This window comes from Panthera pardus, unplaced genomic scaffold, assembly GCF_024362965.1.
Source record: "Panthera pardus isolate Hobbes unplaced genomic scaffold, ASM2436296v1 HiC_scaffold_16, whole genome shotgun sequence".
Taxonomy (NCBI): domain Eukaryota; kingdom Metazoa; phylum Chordata; class Mammalia; order Carnivora; family Felidae; genus Panthera; species Panthera pardus.
In genome coordinates this window covers 149,088,455-149,111,298 of record NW_026526721.1, presented here as the reverse complement: position 1 = coordinate 149,111,298, position 22,844 = coordinate 149,088,455, and the positions used below count along the sequence as shown (strand labels likewise).

General features: G+C 45.4%; 1 long non-coding RNA gene across 1 annotated transcript in view; it reads right to left on the bottom strand.

The window, feature by feature from the left end:
• The window catches only part of LOC109248801 (uncharacterized), a 78,348-nt gene that overhangs the window by 36,034 nt on the left and 19,470 nt on the right, over nt 1-22,844 (bottom strand). The gene's annotated exons all lie outside the window — the stretch shown is intronic.

Below are 22,844 nucleotides of genomic sequence, written 5' to 3'. Positions count from 1 at the left end.
GGGAAAGTCTTAAGTGGACTCTAGGCTCAGCGTGGAGCCCCCCGTGAGGCTTGATGTCACAACCATGAGATCATCACCTGTGCCAAAATCAAGAGTCCTACACTTAACCGACTGAGCCCCCCAGGCTGTTTAAAAACAAAGATAGTTCCCTAATTAAGAGAAGTTTGGTGCCTGCTACTAAGATAATATTGCCCTATTCATTTCATTAGTGATGGTCACCGATGCATTACTAGAAATTCTGAGCCACGCTCCCCACTTCCTTACTGGTTTATTTGCCAGCGCTCCCTCCAGGTACCCCCTTTGCCTCGCCATGGTAGGCCATCCACACCACTCACACCTTGGGTGTGACCTAGAGGCTGTGGAACGAGCAGAAGTAACGGAAACCATTAATCAATTAATTATGAGAATTTACTGGAAGAATGCTAAGGTGGCTTATGGAATCCCAGAAACCAGGGAAGCCCCTAGCTCCAGGAAGGCTGGGATTAGAGCTTCCCATAGCAGCATCAGCCTAGAGTTTCAGACCTATTTTTTTAAGTGTCTACCATTGATGTGACTCTGCTTGAAAGACCGCCAATCCATTTTTGTGTATGTTTCAGATTTCAGATTCCCAGGACAGAGATTCTGATTGGCTCAGCGTGGGTAAAACATCTACTTGTGGATCTATGAACGGTAGTTAAGGGCAGAAGAAAGTGAGGCTTGTGGTAGAGACAAGGCCCATTTCCACAGGTGGGATCAGGGAGGCGACCAGGGGAGGATGAGACTATTGAACTAGGAAGCCCCCCTGCCCCAACCCTGCCAGAAGGTCTGATGTAGCCATTCATCGATAGTCTTTATTGCACTCAATTCGGTGGGTCCTCAGTTCTGATATCACCACCTTGGGGAGCCCAGACCTCAAGCCACTTGATAGTGATGGAATCGATTTAAAAAAAAATTTTTTTTTTGATGTTTATTTAATTTTGAGAGACACAGCATGAGCAGGGGAGGAGCAGAGAGAGTGGGAGACACAGAATCTGAAACAAGCTCCAGGCTTCAAGCTGTCAGCACAGAGCCCGACGTGGGGCTTGCATACGCAAGCTGTGAGATCGTGACTTGAGCCAAAGTTGGATGCTTAACCAACTGAGCCACCCAGGCGCCCCATGGAATTGATTTTTTAAACAGAGCGTAAGCTGTGGACTCTGGGGAAGTCCTACGCTTTAAGGCTTTGAGGCCTGCGAAATACATTCCAACTTTTTCCACCACTGACAGGTAGGCCATGATATAACTTTTGGGGTTGTATTGCGTGGCTCTTGTCATCTTTATCCTGTCTGTACTGCAAGGCCTGCTGCCCTCCACTTCTAAAACATGATCCTTCTATCTGTTGCTTTTCTGGTTTTTCCTGACTCTTCTTCCTCCTGTAGGCAGGGCCCCGCTCATATTATCCACCGTTCTGCTCTTTTCCCAGGGCCAGACAGACATTTATAAGGAAGTCTGGGAATTAAAACCAGTTAGCTTAAGCTCTGTAGGTATGACTTTTGCTGTATAGTCTTAATTATTTCCAAACAGAGCTTAGAAGTCTATTTCTTTAGAATTTTGCATTGTCATGGATTCTTTTGAGATTAAGCATCAGATTGTATGGTTAAGTTTCGTTGTTTAAATAAAACAAATTGGGGCGCCTGGGTGGCTCAGTCGGTTAAGCGTCCGACTTCGGCTCAGGTCAAGATCTCGCGGTCCGCGGGTTCGAGCCCCGCGTTGGGCTCTGGGCTGACGGCTCAGAGCCTGGAGCCTGTTTCCGATTCTGTGTCTCCCTCTCTCTCTGCCCCTCCCCCGTTCATGCTGTGTCTCTGTCTGAAAAATAAATAAACGTTAAAAAAAATTGTTAAATAAAACAAATTATTTCTGCTTTTAGTGGTTAAAAAAAGTAGAATAGAAAAACATGGAGATTCTCAGTCGATCCAACTGGTGATACTAGTCTTGCTTTGGGATCGTGACACTTCTGTTACCCACTGCAGAGTACCCCAGTTGCTGGCTGAACATGATGGTGTTTGATTAATAACTGTTGGTGGCATTTTTCAATTATTTTCTGTGCGGTAAGTACTCCGTTGACCCCTCTGCGTAGTGTGTTAGCCTTCTTGGGCTGCCATAACTAATGGCCACAAACTTGGTGGTTTCAAACAATGAAATTCTATTCTCTTACAGTTCTGGAGGCCAGACATCCAAAATCAAGGTGTTGGCAGGGCCCCGATGCCACCAAAGGGTCTAGGGGAGGACCCATCCTTGACTGTTCCATCTTCTGATGGCTCCTGGCGTTCCTTTGCTGGTGGCAGCTTAACGCCAACCTCTGACCCCATCTTCACATAGGCTTCCTTCTGTCTCTCTGCCCTCTCCTCTTCTTAAAAGGTTATCAGTCATTGGATTCAGGGTCCACCTTAATCCAGTATGAGCTCATCCAGAGTGTTAACTAATAGATTTATATAGACCCTATTTCCAAATAAGATCACATTCTCAGGTTTTGAATGGACATGAATTTGGGAGGGGACAGTATTCGACCCACTACACAAAGGGTTTATTACATAACGCTGTTTCCATATCATCACTGGGAAAGCTGAGATCTGGGAGGGAAAGCCACTTACCCTGTCACTCAACTGCCCACTGGCAGAGCTAAGTTGTCGTCTCAGACATGTCTGAGGCCAGTTCCATGCTTTTTCTGCTACACCATGCTGCTTCTAGAAAACCAGTCTGCAAACTTGAGCCTGGAAAGTAATGGAGCCAATGGTTGTCCAACAATTGGCCCCCACATCATACGACTGGAGGCACAAGGGCAGAGGGGTCTGTGAGAATTTGGTTTTCATTTTAGGTATGGTGTTAAGATCTAAGAGGATGATGAGCTCATCACTGTTTCAAAAGTGGAAGCAGTCATTTCGTGTACTGCAATTCTGACCAACCACAACGCAAGTATTCAACCGTCACACAACGGTAGGAATGTCAGGGACTACCCTTCTCTGGGCTCCCATTTGTAAGTGGCCAAATGACCTCAAGAAGGTCACTTTTCCAGGTCTCGGTAACAGAAGGGCCTAGCATTGGACAATGCCTTCACTGCAGGTGTTTCCCAAGCCGTATCCAACAGACTTGTATAGTCACAGGAAGGTGTTCTTGCCCATATATGTTAATGTTTGCCGGAGTGTGGGCAGGGTAGTACAAAGAATGTACATTGACTTTTCACCTCGAAGTTAATAGTTAACTTTGTCTCCTTGTTTGACTGTGTTGCTTGTTAGCTTTGATCAGGAAAAAAAAAAATCCTGAAACACGGGATGGAACTGTTTGAACATTTACCTTTCTTCACCTTTACTTGGTACAGTTTATTTTTGTCAAGTGGGGTCAAGATAGCTTTTCAAAAATGTATTTCAAAAATACAATATACCACTACGCTATTTACCATATAAATCTTGGAACAGATGTTAACCTTTCAAAATAGGAGAATTTTTTTTTTATAAGCTCGTGCTGTTTTTAAAGGTTAGAGACATCTCTTGCAGTGATCTAGAAAAATCATTCTTTGTGGGTGGCTCAGTCAAGGCCTGTGGCAGCTCTGTGTGTGTGTGAACATCATGAATTTGGGGGTCACACAGCCCTAGGTTCAAATTCAAGTTCTGTGACCCACTAGCCATATGACCTGGGGAGAGTCACATAACCTCTGGATCTTGGTCCCCTCCCAGACTGCACCTTGAAATAATCCCTCTGTAAAATTATTGTGACTTTTCGAAAGTAACATATGTAAGAATCTTGCCTGTAGTAGGAGGTTAATAAATGTCATTCACCCTCTTCTTTCCCTAAGTCAGCTGTTCTGTTGGGTCAAGATCTGCCATTTTGAAAATGTGGTTAGGACCTTACAATTAGATTCTCTTCTCTTCCAAGTTTTCTAGTGAAATGGAAAAGGCTGATCTATTTTTCTCATTCTAATTAGGCCTTAGGGCAATATTCTGGAGGAAACCCAAACAGCTTGGAATGCTCCTTCCCCTTTCAGGGAAGTGTCTACGTCCAAATCTGTAAGTTCAATGTGCCATTTTGTCTCACCAATGGATTTTACCTATTGTGCCCCCAAAATGAAAGGAACACGGTAGGCCCAGCAGCGGGCTCACTTGATAAATCATTGTTGGAACTAGAGGGAGTTTTGCTGCTGAAGTGACAAGGGACCAGAGCCTGCTTTGGTGCCCAGCCCAGATAACATGTGGCCGAGACTCAGAATTGTTTACTGTTCAGTGCTGTGGCACATTTCCTGCTGGCCCTGCAAAGAAGTGGCAGATGCCCATGATCATGAACCGGGACTTGGTCTGCCAGGGGAGCTTGTGTAGAAGGAACTAGACTATGGAGGAAATGGGGATGAGGAGGAGTGGCTAAGTTTGCTGTGTGCAAAATCCTAGACAATGATGCCAGCGGCAGGGGAATGGGTCAGATCGCTTTGCCGGGCCCAACACCGAACAAGTAATCATCTCAGTGGGCTTCTCTCCTTTGTCAACCTTCCTCTGTGCCCCTAGCTGGAAGAATGAGGAGAAATGAGAAACCACTCCTGTCTTTGACATCCCCATTTAGTGCAGGAGAACGCCTGGTAACCATTCAGTGACTTTCAAAAGGAACATATGTAAAAATCTGGCCTGTAGTAGGTCAATAAACGTCACTCACTCTCTTCCTTCCTTAAGTCAGCTGTTCTGTTGGGTCAAGATCTGCCATTTTGAAAATGTGGTTAGGACCTTACAATTAGATTCTCTTCTCTTCCAAGTTTACTAGTGAAATGGAAAACAAGGCAGAGCAGTGGCCCTTCCTGCCCCTGGAAGGAGGATCACAGTTCAGAGCAGGGCCCCTGGAACCCAGCAGCCCGGGTTCAAATCCTGCCTGAGCCACTCCCTGTTGTGTTACCTTGGGCAAGTTACCTGACCTCACTGAGCCTCAGTGGCCTCATCTGATGATTACAGCACTTAACCTGGTGGGGTTTTTAGAGGATTAAAAGAATATTTTTTAAGCGGTTGGCACATCGCAGCACTTTGTTGCTAAATTGCATATAATCCTTAAGGAATCCTTTTCCATATGGGCTGGGGCACCTCCTTTTTCAATCTGAAAATTAAGGCACTGAATATATAAGCCGAGCTTTCCTGATTTATAAGCATACATTCATGAAAAGTCTAACAGAATGTGGCAACATTAAACATGTTTGTATTTAACAGTCCACCTTTTACAGAGAGCACCCAAGTGTTTGATATTAGCACAGTACCTGTTTTTGCCACTGATTCTTTCTAGCAAAGGCTTAAGGGGCTCTTTCTGTCCTGGGGAGAGCTGGAAGCAGCCCCACATCTTCAGTAAACCTCCTTCGTTGTCAGACTAGCGTAAGAAGGAACCGTGTGTGATGAATCTTGGGAACGAAATCGAAAGACTTCGTGAAGCAGAGAGAGCCAGCGGGGGCAGAAACAAGTGCTTTCCCAGGCTAGCTCTCTCCGTGTTAAGTCTGCTGTTTTCATTCTACTCATCCCCGATTCCCCACCATCAATGCAACATGCCCGGAGCGTGTATATGTGTGTGTGTACGAGCGTGCACATATGCTCTCTCTCTCTCTCTCTCTCTCTCTCTCTCTCTCTCTCTCTCTCTCTCACACACACACACACACACACGTGCATGCACCTGAGCACAGGCTTGTCTGGATTATTCTCCTAAGCTCTCCTGGCTCTGATGAAATGACACTGCTTCTGACTGGCTCTAAACAGGCCCCAGGAATACCATCCACCCAGGCCCAGAGGTCTGGGAACCAGCTGCGTCTCCCACACGCCGATGGTCTGCTGCCTGTCTTTCTTCCGACCTTTTCAGCACATCCTTGTTTCCAGCCCAATGCCCTCCTCTCTGACTTGGAGACACAACTTGGCCATCAGGCTCCATGGGACACAACCTGCCGTGCCCCCCTGGCACAATACTGGGAACCCGACCAAATCCGTTCTGGCCACTGGGACCTCACCCGGTGGAGACAGCCAGGTCTTGAGCACCTGTTCGGGTGAAGGGGTGTCAGTCACTATGTCCTTCTGCAGGTGCAGCCTCTTCTAATCCTCATCCTACCATTTTTCTCTGACCTACTTTGTATACGGCGCTTCTCCTACTCTGAGGAAGCATCCCGGCGGCATGTAGTGATGAGCAAATGGACCTTGACTCAAAGGCTCTTCTAGTTGTAACTTTTGGGGGGATTTGTGCACCTGGGACTTGGTTTCTCCCTCCCATATTTTAAGCATCCTGTGAAACTGCAGAGGTGGAAACCCTGTAAATTTCTAAGGGAAACTATCATTCCTCGCCCTTTCTGCTCTCAGACCTGCTCTCTTTCCACCCTCGTCCCTCACACCACCCTCTCCGTATTAGAAAGGGTATTTTCATTAATTGTCAGTTTCTTTGGCCACCTACTTCTGGCTACTGATTCCGGGTGATAGATACACATACACAATTAAAGATAGAGAACGTGGGGCGCCTGGGTGGCTCAGTCGGTTGAGCGTCCGACTTCGGCTCAGGTCACGTGAGCTCAGGTCTGCGAGTTCGAGCCCCGCGTCCGTCGGGCTCTGTGACAGCTCGGAGCCTGGAGCCTGCTTCGGATTCTGTGTCTCCTTCTCTCTCTCTGCCCCTCCCCTGCTCATGCTCTGTCTCTCTCTCTCTCTCTATCAAAAATTAAAATAAACAAAAAGAAATGAAAGACAGAGAACGTGAGGACTATCCGTTCCTCAAGAGCATGCATGACTGTCCCCAGCCCAGTGCCTGGTTGAATGAATGAATGAACAAATGAATACATGGCATGATGTGTTTGCTACTTAACATGGAAAGATGCCTCATGCTCTCCGGACCAAAGGCTCCCTCTGGTAATGTGACTGCATGAAGATTAGCCCCACAGTGAAGACTAAAAGAGGTGACCACGGAAGTATTCCCGCTTCCGCACTGCTCATTCTGAACTCTCTGCCCCCACCCCAGCCAGGACCCTTCCCAGAGTTCACCATCAGAGCACCCACGTGCTCCCGTCAGAGCAGACCTGCAACACCTCTCTCTCTCTCCCGCCCGCCATCATTGAATCTCGCTCATCCCACACACCCAAATTTCTCTCTCTTGACTTCAACCACTGATCATCTCTTGCCTTGTTTACCGTAGAATTTTATTTTATTTTAAAAATGCTTATTTATTTTGAGATTGAGAAAGAGAGAGAGAGAGAGAGAGAGCAGGAGCAGGGGAGGGGCAGAGAGAGAGAGAGAGAGAGAGAGAGAGAGACGATCTCAAGCAGACTCTGTGCTTCCAGCACAGAGTCTGACTCAGGGCTCAATCCCATGAACCGTGAGGTCACGACCTGAGCCAAAATCTAGAGTCGGATGCTTAAGTGACTCAGCCGCACAGGCGCTTCATCTTACAAAATTTTAGACCTCCTACTCTGCTCAGGCAGAGTAATCATTTTATAGTGAAAATCAGGTCATGTCATGTCCTTGCTTAAAATCCTTCAGCAAGTTTGCACCGCACTTAGAGCAAAATAGAATTCAAGATAAAATTTTGAGAATAAAATCAAAACTCCTTAGCACAACCTAGATGTTAGAACGATGCTAGCTGCTGGGACAAATGGAACAAAAGACATGTAGCGGTTGAAACACAATCAAAGGTCAATTCTCAGACACATAGGAGTTCAGGGTGAGTGCGCCTAGGCGGCCGGCAGCCGTCCTCTAGGATTTAGGGGCCAGACTTCCTTCTATATTACAATCCCACAGGTTTGGAGGGCCTCATCGACATCTGCTTCCAGCTGGAAGACTGGGAAAGGAAGGGTCTGGAGAAGATAGACCTACTTCTTAAAGGTTTTAGCCTAGAAATGGCACATATCACCTTGATTTTCTAGCCCAAAGTGGCCTCTAGCCACATCTAAGTGCAAGGGGAGGGGTCCTGACTTGCCAAACACTTCTCAGAAACAACTCCGTTCTCTGGGAGGGGTAGCATGATTTTTGGTGGAAGCTGGTCATCTATGCAACATTTAACACCCAAGGCCAGCTGTGATCTGGCCTGCTTTTACTGCTTTGCTTGAGGCCACCGACATACCCTCACTCAGGGTGGCCGCTCTTCTCGTTCCTTACTGGAGCCCACTCTCCAGCTCCCTCAAAGCGGCCATGACACCCTTTCTTCAATCTTGAGTGAACCAAGCTCTTCCTGCTTCAGGGTCTTCACATATCCTGCTCTACTCCAGAGTTCTCCTCTTCCTCCTTCCCCACCGTTGTGGTTTTTCTGGGCTATCTCTAACAATTCCTTCAGATTCAACTTAAATATATCTTCTTCAGAGAGGCTTTCCTGACCTCCACATACAAACTCATATCTGTCTAGTATGCTTTCTCATGGGGCCATGTTCTTTTTCTTCCTAATACACGTGTAACTAAAAATTCCTTATGTGTAGCTTTGTTGATGCCTAATTTCTCCTCTTAGACTCCATGAGGGCCGGGACCCAGCAGGTTTGCTCATCACCAGGGTTACTCTTGGCTTATACTCAGGGCCAGTTCAGCACCATAAATATTTGCTGAATAAATGGATGTATGGATGATGAATGAATGCCTTGTTAATGTCAGGAGACAAGGTAATCTTGCATTTATTTAACATTTGTTATATGTCATCACCTGGCTAACACCTTTACACACGTTATCTGATTTTATCCTCAGTTTAACTTTTTAAGATAAATATTTTTATTTTCACTTTCTCTGTGAGGAATCTGAAGTTCCTAATTCTTAAGCATTTCACCACAGTTTGAATAGCCAGCACGTGGCGAAGGCAACAGCCATACCCATTTGTACCTGCTCCCAAAGCACAGGGCTCACTAGGGTTTCACAGGGAGTGTTCTGCAAGAGAATTTGACCAGCAGGAAGTCTGGATCGAGCAAACTGCTCGAGGGCCAGAGTTTCCAGCCTGCTGCCTGCGTTTTCCTTTACGCTTTCTTTCTTTCTGTGTAGGCAGGTGTGTGGGGCATGTTTTCTCTTTTTCTCTTCATTTAAATAGGTTTTGGTAAAGCTTAAGTATTTCTCTATTCCCCTCCACTTCACTCACCAAAATTCTCCCCTCCGTATTTTTCATGTTCCAAGAAATACAAATTCTTGTAGGACCTTTTGCTGTGAAATGTGTCCAATCAGAAGGGCAAGTGATCATGTACAGGTTTAGCCACTGAGGCCTGGGGGCTGCAAGGTCAAGCAAATCCAACTCTCCATCCGATTTCCCCAAGGCTCTGGCTGACGGGCAGAAAAATATTACCAAACCCAAAAAGGACCTGTGGCATAAAAGCAACGTAAATGGCTTCGAGAAAAAGTAATTTCACACTTGCACTGAGATCCCTCTTTGGAAATCTCTGTAAGGTCCTCTCCCAGGACCTCCCAGGTCCCTCCTTACCTCCCCGGACCCCCATCCAATTACAGGATTCATTTTGAGGCTAAAAGAGAAGGGCCAGGGGAGAGGAGGGGGGAGGGGAGAGGGTTCAATACGGAAATGCCATGGTCAGACCAGGCCACATCCTGTCCCTGTTAGGATGACCAATTGTTCTGGTTCGTCTGGGACTGATTTTAGTGCTAAAATCAGCAAAGTCCTGGACAAATGGTGACAAGTTGGTCACCCTCGTCCCCACTGACAACCCTGAGAGGTATGTGCTCATACTCCTGTGGCTAGTATTTTCTAACTCCCAACCACTAAAAGTTAAGACACACAGGTAACATATGTCAAGCAATTTTTTAGATGCATCATTCTATATTTTCGAACAAGAAAAATATAGTCTAATTTTACTGGTGCTTTAGAAAGATACACTGGAATAATTTGCAACCCAGAAATTGCTCAAAATTAAATATTAAAATAAAAACCAACATTCATCAAGTTAAACCCAGGATCTGTGCATTTCTCTGTATGTGTTACATTTTAATATAAATTTTGTTTAAAAAAACAACAAAATTTCTGATTTTAGGAGATTCTCATTACTGTTTCACAAATAGCAACTGCCATGAATTCATAGGTTAGTGATCAGCAAGGAGTTTAAATTTTTAATTTGAATTCAGGTTATCTGTTTACATATAATTATACAATGTAAGAAAATGCAAGGAAGCTTGTCATTTGAAAAATGATGGCATTTGGCAATAAAATAATTGAATACTTTAAATTTTAATGTTATACATTGCGATATTATCTTATAAAGCAAAAACTTCTATAATCTATTCAAATTCGAGTCAATGTATAAATGTCTACTCTCTTCTTTTGTTAACCTTTTTGAATCAAGGCCTTCATTTTAATGGAAAAGTGAGTATCAATCTGTAAAATAATAATATGAATTACATTTTATAAAGAAGCATTGATTGAAGGACCGAAAAGGAAAAAAGAAAAGAAAAGAATATAAGTGAGTCCCAGACTTAACGCACCTGGATGTTCTCAGTTGGCCCATGTGATGGGACTGTACTTAGAGACTTTCTGCTTTATTAAAAATGTCAGAAAAGGTAGTGTTGATTTATTTAGATCCTGGATAAATACAGTTGGCTGACCTAAACGATTTTGCATACGTTGGTTCTAAGTAGGAGAGTTCAAGAAAACCCAGGAAAGAAAACACGTGGTTTATTTAGCATCATGATGTCTATATGCACGGCTTCATCGTGGATGGGAGAGAAGAGAGGGTATCTATGTTCTTTACCTTTTAACCCAAAGTGACCTCACGTGTTAGGGAACACAGCGGGCTTGTGTGCTGCTCCTCTCTGGGGGTGGGGGAAGGAGCAAGAACAAAATGAGAGGGGACTCTCGAGGGGTATCGTCAATTGCAGCGAGCAAGGGGCTACTCGCTTGATGGTTCCAATGAGCTGTGACTTTGATTAAAAGGAAAGAAAATGGGGGCGCCTGGGTGGCTCCGCCGGTTAAGCGTCTGACTTCGGCTCAGGTCATGATCTCAAGGTTCCTTGGTTCGAGCCCCACGTGGGGCTCTGTGCTGACGGCTCAGAGCCCGGAGCCTGCTTCAGATTCTGTGTCTCCCTCTCTCTCTGCCCCATCCCCACTGATGCTCTGTCTCTCTCTGTCTTTTTTTTTAATTTTTTTTTTTTTCAACGTTTTTTATTTATTTTTGGGACAGAGAGAGACAGAGCATGAACGGGGGAGGGGCAGAGAGAGAGGGAGACACAGAATCGGAAACAGGCTCCAGGCTCCGAGCCATCAGCCCAGAGCCTGACGCGGGGCTCGAACTCACGGGCCGCGAGATCGTGACCTGGCTGAAGTCAGAGGCTTAACCGACTGCGCCACCCAGGCGCCCCTCTCTGTCTTAAAAATAAATAAAACATTAAAAATTTTTTTTAAAGAAAACATTTAAAACTGTGTATATGTGTGTATACATATGTATATATGTGTATGTATGTATGTATGTATGTATTTATTTATGCATCTGGGGCAGGGCTCAAAATGCCACACGATGTCCAACGAACAGAGACAAGAAGGGGTGCCCAGCAGGGAGTTGGTGAAGCATGCGACTCTTGATCTTGGAATGGGGAGTTTGAGCCCCATGTTGGGTGTAGAGATTACTCAAAAAAATAAAAAATAAAAATATTTTTCAAAAATTTTAATGGAGACAAGAATAGAGATTGTAGACATTTCTTTCTAAGTGTCTACAAAACATAATGACTTCATTTACTCAGAGCTAGCTGTGAATCTATGAAAATAGAACATGAAATTTTAAAAAGCAAGAAATCAGCAAGATACTTATTTAGATGACCATCTGTCGTTCACATGCTGTCCCAGGTGTGAGGTTTATGTCCTTTTTTCTTCTTTATTTTATTTTTTTGAGTTTATTGATTTATTTTGGGAGAGAGCATGCTCAAGCAGGGAAGGGGCAGAGAGAGGGAGACAGAGCACCCGACTGGAGGCCCAGTCTCACAACTCTGAGATCACCACCTGAGCCAATGAGTGTTTTGTAGACACTTATCTGACAAGAGACAGATATTGGGGCACCTGGGTGGCTCAGTCGGTTGAGCGTCCGACTTCGGCTCAGGTCACGATCTCACGGTTCGCGAGTTTGAGCCCCGTGTCGGGCTCTGTGCTGACAGCTCAGAGCCTGGAGCCTCCTTCGGATTCTGTGTCTCCCTCTCTCTCTCTGCCCCTCCCCAGCTTGTACTCGGTCTTTCTCTCTCGCTCAAAAAGGAAGAAAATAAATTTAAAAAAAAAAGAAAAAAAAGAAAATGGGGCACTAAGACCCAGATCATGCTAGAATGTACACGTTTTTCCTTCTTATTCTCTCATGTATATCTCCTTCAGCCACTTCTCTTCAGGATGGCTGTTTTCTGTAAAGGGGACATATCTGTTGGAACATACACCTGTCTGGGGAGATCTTTGTCAGATAATACGGTTCATATTATGTGTCTGCTTGACCAGGCTGTGGGCCCAGGTGTTTCGTCAAACACCAGTCTAGATGTTGCTGTGATGGTATTTTCTAGATGTGATTAACATTAACAATCATTGTATTTTGAGTAAAGATTACCATTTAAATCAGTAGGCTTTGAGTAAAGCAGATTACCCTCCATAATGTGGGTAGGCCTTATCCAGTTAGTTGAAGGCCTTATGAGTAAAGACTGAGGTGTCCTGAGAAAAAAGGCATTCTGCTTAAGACTGCACAATATATAAATGCTGCCTGTTTCCAGTCTTTGGATTCAAGACTGCAACATTAACTCTTGCCTGAATTTCCAGACTGCCAGCCCGTCCTACAAACTTTGGACTTGCTAGGCCCCCATAATTACGTGAGACAATTCCCTAAAACAAATCTCTCCTCTCTTCTTCCCTTCCACCCCATGTATATATTCTGTTGGTTCTATTTCTCTGGAGAACCCGAATTAATACAACATTCTTTCTGAAAAGTAGGCCTGGAAAGTCACAACCAACCTCTGTCACAAAAGGAGCCTAGACCTATCAAGCTGGCCAGAGTGAAGGCTTCTAACCTGTCTGGAAGGTCCTGGTGCAAATTCTAGCAAGTGGAGGAGGACGGCTGAGGGTCAGATCAGCTTTCTGAAGGTCCCTGTTTACCAGTTGGTTCTGCTGTAATTTAGTAGATCCTTTCCTAAGCACCCACACAATAGTTGCTTCCGTTGGGTGGGGGAGGGGGGCCCGGGCAAGAGTTTCAGCCACTCCACGGTAAAGTTCTATTTATCTGCAGGAATTGTGATCATGAGGATAAGTTGTAATAACTCTACTTGTTTGTCTGAAAATTGTCCCTGGGCAGGGGTGGATCACATCTACTTTTGGGGCTCAGGGGCTCAGGTCCTTCTCCGCTAGAAATTCCATTAGCTTAGGGCACAAAGCCACACCAACAAAGCAGCTTCTTCCGTAGAGTGTAGGCTCCAGAAAGCTGCTAGTTCATCCTTACCTGGCCAGTTTAACCAAAGATCTGTCACCTAAAGCAAATCTTGTTTCCTAAGCGACTCCCTCATACTCAATTAGCATCACAAAGCGCATCCTCCAGGGAAAAGGCTCTTACTTCAGGATGGGTCATCCTGGGGGCCACTTCTGGTTTAGGTTCTTCAGCAAAGAGCTATGGAGTAGCTGCGGAGATTTGAGCCCTCTCATCCTTTTGACTTTTAGTCAGGTCAGCAGCTGGAATTGAGGTTTGCAATGGTATGCCAACCTCAAGAATGCATGGTGTATTCCCTTAGAGAAGACAATTTAAAGCCAGAGACCCAACTGGATGCTCCTCTTGGTATCTGCCAAAGGTCTAAGGATTGCATTTTACAGATAATGGCTGGACACACAGGAGTGGACACACACGGGGCACACTTCACACGCGAGGAGTTGATGGTTTCTGGTGGCCCCATATGCCACCCATAGGGGAATGTGGATATATGCCAGAATTCATTTATTAGTCCACGAATGGGTATTGAGTGCTCATGATGTGCCCAACATGTCTCTGGGAGCTGGAATTTGATGCTCGGTTTCCCAGAAATCATAGCAAATGGTCTGGGTCCATCATCTCTCTCTCTTTTTTATATTACATACAATTTATTGTCAAATTGGCTTCCATACAACACCCAGTGCTCATCCCAACAGGTGCCCTCCTCAATGCCCATTACCCACTTTCCCCTCCCCCCCAACCCCCAGTCACCCTCAGTTTATTCTCAGTATTTAAGAGTCTCTTATGGTTTCCCTCTTTCCCTCTCTGTAACTTTTTCCCCCCCTTCTGCTCCGCCCTGGTCTTCTGTTAAGTTTCCCAGGATCCACATATGAGTGAAAACATACGGTACTTGTCTTTCTCTGCCTGACTTATTTCACTTAGCATAACACCCTCCAGTTCCATCCACGTTGCTACAAATGGCCAGATTTCATTCTTTCTCGTTGCCAAGTAGTATTCCATTGGATATATAAACCACATCTTCTTTATCCATTCATCAGTCTCTGGCCACAGGGGAGAGGTGCACGGGACCTGAGCTTGGCCCTGGTACATGAGCATACTTGCAGCTACAGAGGGATAGAATATTCTTGATCGACCACGTTCCAGAAGATCTGTACCATGGGCCAGAAGCCAAATGTCTGATCACCCCCCTTGGTGTAAATTCCCCCAACTTCCTCTCCCACAACCTGCCTGATGAGGAATTTGAAAAGATGAAATAGCAAAGACAAAGGCGTGCCACCACCGGCCTTGAGAGGCCAAAGAGGCCACAACAGGCCCTGAGAGTTTTCACACTGGTTTTTTACCGTGAGATATAGTTTAATCAATGACTGGATTAAACAGTCCAGGAAAAAAAGGAGGGCACAACTGAGTGTAAGAAGGTTATTTTTGAGGGTGTGGAGAGGGTGGGAAGCCAATGGGATGGGTGAAGCGCTTGTGGCTAGTAACTGTGGGGTCCTGAGGTGGCGAAGGGAGACTGTCCAGCCCAATGGCTAATGAACCAACATCATCACAAAAGAAGGGAGCATCGTTGAGTTCTTGTGTCCAGGCACCATGCTAGGCATTGGGAAATGCATTCCCTATTTAACCCCCAGATAACATGATTGAGTCATGGGGTGAAGAGTCAGATCTGAGGGGCGCCTGGGTGGCTCAGTCAGTTGGGTGTCTGACTTCGGCTCAGGTCATGATCTCATGGTTTGTGAGTTCAAGCCCTGCATCAGGATCTGTGCTGACAGCTCGGAGGCTGGAGCCTTCTTCAGATTCTGTGTCTCCCTCTCTCTCTCTGCCCCTCCCCTGCTCACTCTCTCTCTCTCTCTCTCTCTCTCTCTCTCAAAAATAAATAAGCATTTTAAAAAATTAAAAAAAAAAAGAGAGATATCAAAACTCTTGGGGCTCCAGAAACAAAACCAGTGTTGTTTCCATGGGGGCAGGAACAAATATTCTTACCAAGCTATTTGGAAATAAAAGGAGCTTCAGAACAAAATATGGGGGGAGGGGGAGGGCACTATTAACCAAATAGGTCCCCCCCCCCGTGTCCCCAGCCTAACCACTGGCCCCAGTTCTGGATTCTGGGCCCCAGTTCTGCCTCCAACAAATCAGACAACCTTCTGTATCCTGTCTCCCTGACGCTCTGTGAGATTTTGAACCCCCACCTACCTGCCTGCCTAAAGGAACGCTTGTTTCCAGAGGTTCAGCTCTGTTGACACAGAGTGAATGGGAATGAATTCCTCTTCCCTTCCCAGTGTGAAGTTTCTAAAATTATCCCGCTGTCATAGAACAAAATTAGGCAAAGCCCAAGTGAGCCATTAAATTAACACCCCATGAACTTAACTCTCCTTGCTTGATTCATAAGACAAGTTTACAATTTTAAACACCGTTCTTACCGAGGAAAAATGAACGGAGGGTTTGTCTGGAACTTTCTAGACTGCTTCCTGGGGCCACCCAACTGATTCTCCTACTGTGATGTTGTTAACACGTTGCCCTGTTCACTGACCCTCGTGCCAGCTCAGTCATTTGCGGTGGAGGTAAAGGTCACTTTCTGTAGCTGGAATCCCACAGTTACGTGTATGAGAATTTGGTAAACTGGTGAGAACTAGGTCGCCCCTGGCACCAGGTCTTTGAAGCAGTAAAAAAAGCTAGAACTCAAATTCAGAGAAAGAGAGAGAGAGCACTCACCTGCTCCCAGAGGCCACTAGCCTTGGGAGTTTACAACTTGTGTTAAGTGATCAGAATCCTATCCCTTGACCCACAGACTCGTTCTCGGGCGGGGGCTGCTGGTACTGAGCTCACCAGGTGACAACTCGTGAGCTAGACTGGCAGTGAGGAGGGAGCTCTGCTCCCGATCTGCTGTTTATCTAGTGTGTGGGATAGGGAAAGCCACTCCTGGTTTAAAAACTGGCAAACGTTGGGGCACCCGGGTGGCTCAGTTGGCTAAGTGCTGACTTCGGCTCGGGTCATGATCTCACGGTTCATGGGTTTGAGCCCCTCATCGGGCTCTGTGCTGACAGCTCAGGGCCTGGAGCCTGCTTCCGGTTCTGTGTCTCCCTCTCTCTCTCTGCCGCCCCCCGCTCGTGCTCTGCGTCTCTCAAAAATAAATAAACTTTACAAAACATCTTAAAAACCATCAACTGTTTCCCATTATTCTTCAGTGGGAGCCTGGCGTCCTATCTGGCTTAGCCAGACCTTGCTTGGTCCCACCTGCCACTGCCCTGCTCTATGCTGAGCACCTGACCGTGACCCTCAGAGCCCTCCCTGGCTCTGCTCTGTGCCACAGGTGCCCCCCACGCAAACCACGGGTCCTAGGACTTCTCCCCTCCCTCCTCCTCTTTGGGACATGTCTCTGGCTGCGGCTGCATTTTATTCGTGGGTCCAGCTCACATCTGGGCTCTGGCAACACCACCACTGTCTTCTTTGTTCCCCCCGGCCCAGGGTGGGAGCAGCTGCCCACTGCTGCGGATCTCAGGGTGGCCCCACTGTCCCCCAGGTGCCCTTTCAGCTTTTCTCTTACTTCTGATACCCTGCACCAACTTCCTGGCGTGGGCTCTGTCTTCCCGTCTGCTCCCTTCTCGTGCACTGGCTTTCTGTCTGTTACATAAATGGGCCATGCCATTTGCTCTTTCTCCCGTCCCCTGCAAAGATGCAAAACGCCCCTGCACTTGTCACAAGACATCGTCCCTTTCTGGGGCCTGGCCAGCCCAGAACAGCAGCCTCTGTTTCGGATTCCTAGACAGTGGTTCCTTTGCAAAGCAGGCCAGGCGCTGGAGCTGGGGCCCCAGTTGTATGCAGCTAACTCACTTCTACCTTCCCGAATTCTGAAAAAGCCCAGACGCACCAGCGCTGGCACCAAAGGTCACTGCTCATTTTAATCAAACCGCGTTGCTCTGCATGGCTGGGCTGTGGCCTTCAGTCGAGATTTCCTGCGTGGCAGATTTTCTCTCCTCTCGGAGAACAGTGATATTTGCTGCAAGCATCTAATAGAGCTTGAAATTACCGTGGCAAGTTGTTTACTCTTCTCCAGAGTGGCACTAGGCTCTGTGCAGTGTTTATCCAGCACCGTCGTTGTTTTTATTAAGTAAGCCCTTGCACATCCGAAGTGTGCCATAGGCTCTGTAAATATTTTATTAGCCTTTGTAATTAGTCGTTACGTCGCCCAGCCCTGCTGGGAAGTGGGTCAGTGTGACAGTCCCCATTTTACCACGGAGGTGAAAGACACCTTTCCCGGAGACGGGAAAAGGGCCTTGAGTCTGAGGCCGAGGGAACAGCTCCTCCTTCCAATGAAGGGCAGGGAGTTTGCTTGCTGGTGTTGATAGGGATCTGATAGTCCAAACAGGGAGCAGTGAGAATAACCGTCCATCACCCCCAACATGGTTGGTGATTCCTCTATAGGACCGTGCTGAGAACTGAATGAGAAAATGCGAGAAAAGCTGAGCAAACACAGCTGTGTCGGCAAGAGAGAGGCACTCAGTGACACCAGTTCCCTCTCCACCACTCCCGCCCCCACCTCTGCCCCTGCTTGGTACCACACTGGGGCTTCATGGATGCACCCCCCGAGTGTGGGAAGGGGAGGGACAAAAATGGCCACAGCGTATGAGGGGTGTGTTTCCAAATGAGATCTATGAACTCTCTCATTGGAGAGAGTCTGTTTTCTTGGAGGTGAAGTAAATGTTGATATTTGTTGGTTGGTTGGTTGGTTTAGAGAGAGAGAGAGGGTGCAAGTGGGTGAGGGGCAGAGAGAGAGAGAGAGAGAGAATCCCAGGAGGCAGAGAGGGAGAAGGGTGAACGAGAGAGAGAGGCAGGGGTCAAACTCACGAACCGTGAGATCATGACCTGAGCCGAAGTCAAGATGCTTAACGACTGAGCCACCCAGGCTCCCAAATGTTGATTGTTAAACATGCTTTCCAGGGTGGAAAGGATTTCGTACAGAGCTATTAGATGAACTTATTGGTTGTGATATTTAAATACTCCTTGGTATATACCAAATAAGGAAAGAGGTGCAATCAAATCTACCCCCAGAGTGATTTTGTCAAGCCCTCCTTAATTTCTGGGTGTTTTTGTTCTGCGCATTAAGAAAAAGGTTTTTTTAATTTAAAGAATTTATTTATTTTTAATGTTTATTATTTATTTTTGAAAGAGAGAGCACGAGCTGGGGAGGGACAGAGAGGGAGACCCAGAATCCGAAGCAGGCTCCAGGCTCCAAGCTGTCAGCACAGAGCCTGATGTGGGGCTCGAACTCACGGACCATGAGATCATGACCTGAGCCGAAGTCGGACGCTTAACTGACTGAGCCCCCCAGGGGCCCCTGTTCTGTGTATTTTGCTGTCATGTTTCTCATTGCACAAAGGTCCATGTCTGTTTTCATCTTCCTCAAGGATTGTATCTATTATGAGAAAAACGTAATCTTTTTCTTCACTCGATGGTTCAGGCCTTGAATTATCTTTGCATTGAAATACCTCCTTTCTTGTTTTTTAATTATTCACATTTTCCTGGTGTAGCGTTGAGTATTAAAATCAACATTTCTTCATTAGTGTTTACTTTTAGAGGTGTCTCTTAGAAACTGCATGTAGATGAAAATTTCATTTTGAACCAACCTGAGGTTCTATTTATTTGATTTTATTTTTTTCAATTTGAGGGTCTATTTTTTAAAGGGAGATTTCAGCCCATTTATTGACTTAAGTGACAGATTTATTTTTAGTTCTTCTCTTCTTTTTTTAAACGTTTATTTATTTATTTTGAGGAGAGAGAGAGAGAGAGAGAGAGAGAGACAATGCAAGCAGGTGAAGGGCAGAGAGAGAGAGACAGAGAGAAAATCCCAAGCAGGCTCCACACTGTCAGTGCAGAGCCCCATGTGGGGCTCAAACCCACGAACCCTGAGATCATGACCTGGGCCGACACCAAGAGTCAGATGCTCAACCAACTGAGCCACCCAGGCGCCCCTAAAAACTTTTCAATAAAGGCCAAAGTAAATGAACATGAATCAAATAATCAGATTTTAAAAATAGATCTAAACGGAAAATGATAATGTAACAAAGAATTACAAAGTATAAATGTAGGATTTCGAAACCAAAGGTAAATACCTGAAGGGGAAAGCTGATGGGGTGACATTTATAATTACGGGCAGTCTCAGCAAAGTTCAAAGTTGAAGGAGGAAGGAAATAGCAAGTAAAAAAATAAAGTTTCCTTCACCATGAGAGTGAAGGGGGCTGAGCTGGCAAAGTGTTTTATGGGGACAGAATGACCATTATTTAATTTCATATACCAGTGGAAGATAGAGGATTAGATATACTAATATTTACCCCTAATACTAATATTTCATAATGGAGAAGCGTGGTAACAGCTGTAAGTGGATGGCAGAGAGGGAGTATAAGAAGAAACCCCCAAAACTCGGCCAGGCCACATAGTAGGAAAAAATAGATAAATCGGGACCCACGATTATAACGAACAGAAAACATTTAGAAAACTGTTCTGTGATTCTGTGTCTCCCCCTCTCTGCCTCTCCCCTTCTCACACTGTCTCTCCCTCAAAAATCAATAAACATTAAAAAAAATTTTTTTTAACGTTTTTAATCAGTTTCGTTCTAACCTGGGTTTGCCAGAAAGCAAAGCCTAAGACCAAACAAGACAAACCGGGGATTTGCTCCACGGGACGGGGAGTGATAGGAGGTGAAACAGGGAAGGAGGGAGAGCCGGTTCAAGGATTCACTGTTGCTGGTCATGACTGCAGGTGACTGGTTGCTCTATCGGGGGACAGCCTGGACAGCTGCGTGAACGTGTCCTAGCGCTGTCTGTCCATTCCCGAGAAAGAGGGAGGGATGCCTCTGTCAGCTCAGGATTCTCCCCCTAAACCAGTTGGTCAAAGAGGTGACTCAGGGGGTGTCGACTCGACTCTATTTCCAGGTGGAACGTACATCAGAAGGGAGGTGGCTCTTGCCTGGGTCTCCGGGAGAAGCCCAAGGGCAGGAAGTAAGAAGCTTACGTGGGCCGGAGGCCAGATACTGTCAGGCTGCACCTGCAGGAGGCTGGCCAGATGCTGCACTGCAGCCGAGATTTGAGGAGCCGGCAGGTGAGGCCAGGACAAGCTGAGGCATAAAGGGCTTTCGGCGTAAGCACAATACCTGCAAATCATCACACAATCACGTCGTACCAGAAGATTTAGAAGAATTACCCTCCCACCCCCAACCCTTCCTCAAGCCTGCTCCCTTAGAAGCAATTTCTTTTTGCCTCCTTGAACTGTTCACTTCTGATATTAACCTGCAGGGTTTTGTGTTTTTTTTTAATGTTTATTTTTGAGAGAGAGAGAGAGAGAGACAGAGACAGAGAGTGTGAGCCAGTGCGGGAGGGGGGGAGGAGAGCAGAGAGAGAGGGAGACACAGAATCTGAAGCAGCCTCCAGGCTCTGAGCTGTGAGCTCAGAGCCCAACGTGGGGCTCAAACTCACTAACTCTGACATCACGACCTGAGCCGGTGTTTGAGCCACCCAGTCGCCCCTAACCTGCAGCTTTCTAAATACTTTCATATCCCTAGTTTCTTATTCACTAGCTTTTAGAACTTATCCATTAACATCCTGTTCAACTGAGTCAAAATGTTGTCATAATGCCACCCAACACCCTCTCCCCTGCTCTCATCCTCCCAAAAACGTCTACAGAATTGCTTCTTGTTCGTTCACTAACGGTCAATGTTTACATGACTGTGGTTATGGAAATAATGTTCCTTGTGGTGGCAAGTAGAAGATTATATATTTTTTTCCTGTACAATTTGTTTTCGTTTTTCTGAAATTAACAGTTGCCTGGTTTTTACGTACCTGTATCTCACCCACACGTGGCATCTGATCGACCATATGCCAAGCAGTGTTTTCTTCCGGAGTACTCCTTCGTATCAGATCAGCTTGGGGTAAACAGTTCCCTTCATTCTCTTTGTCTCTCTCTTCCAGAGGCCCTGTTCTTCTCTAATCTGACTTCCTGGACCTTCTGCAAAGTCCTCAGCCAGAGATTTCCTTTTGTGTTATATATAATATATATTATGTTATATATATGATATATGTGTGTAATATATGCATGACATCCTCTTTATCCATTCATCTTTTGAAGGACATTTGGGTTGCTTCCATAGTTTGGCTATCGTAAATAATGCTGCAAAAACATGGGGGTGCATACATCCTTTTGAATTAGTGTTTCATATTCTTTGGGTAAATACTCAGTAGTGCGATTACTGGATCCTATGGTAGGTCCATTTTTAACTTTTTGAGGAAACATCATACAGTCTTTCTCAGCGTCTGCACCAGTTTGCATTTCCACCAACAGCGGAAGAGGGTTCCTTTCTCTCCACATCCTCTGTAACACTTGTGTTTTCAATTTTAGCCATTCTGACAGGTGTGAGGTGGTACCTCATTGTGGTTTTGATTTGCATTTTCCTGATGATGAGTGATACTGAACATCTCTTCATGTACCAGTTTGCCATCTGGATGGCTTTTTTGGAGAAATGTCTGTTCATGTCTTCTGCCCATTTTTTAATTGGATTATTTGTTGCTATTTAGTGTTGAGTTGTATAAATTCTTTATATATTTTGGATGCTAACCCTTTATCAGATGTATCATCTGCAAATATCTTCTTCTATTCGGTAGGTTGTATTTTAGCTTTGTTGATTGTTTCCTTTGCCGTGCAGAAGCTTTTTATTTCGATGCAGTCCCAGTAGTTCATCTTTGCCTTTGTTTTTCCTGCCTTAGGAAACATATCTAGAAAAATACTGCTATGGCCAAAGTCAGAGACGTTACTCCCTGTGCTTTCTTCTATAATTTTTATTGTTTCACATTTAGGTGCTTAATCCATTATGAGTTTATTTTTGTGTATGGTGAAAGAAAGTGGTCTAGTTTTATGCTTTTGCATGTAGTTGTCCAGTTTTCCCAACACCATTTGTAGAAGCGACTGTCTTTTTCCCATTACATATTCTTGCCTCCTTCGTCAAAGATTAATTAACCATACAAGTGTGGGTTTATTTCTGGACACTCTGTTCTGTTCCATTGATCTATGTGTATTTTTGTGCCAGTACCACACTGTTTTGACTATTTTAGCTTTGTAATATAACTTGAAGTCTGCAATTGTAATGCCTCCAGCTTTGTTTTTCTTTTTCAAGATTTCTTTGGCTATTTGAGGTCTTTTGAGGTTTCATACAAATTTTAGGATTCTTTGTTCTGGTTCTGTGAAAAATGCTGGTGGTTATTTTGATAGGGATTGCATTAATTCTGTAGACTGTTTTGAGTCATACAGACATTTTAATAATATTTGTTTTTCTAATCCATGAGCATAGAATGTCTTTGCATTTGTTCGTGTCGTCTTCAAATTCTTTCATCAACGTTTTATAGTTTTCAGAGTTCAATTTTTCACCTCCTTGGTTGAGTTCATCCCTAGATATCTTATCGTTTTCGGTGCAATTGTAAATGGGATTGTTTTCTTAATTTCTCTTTCTGCTGCTTCA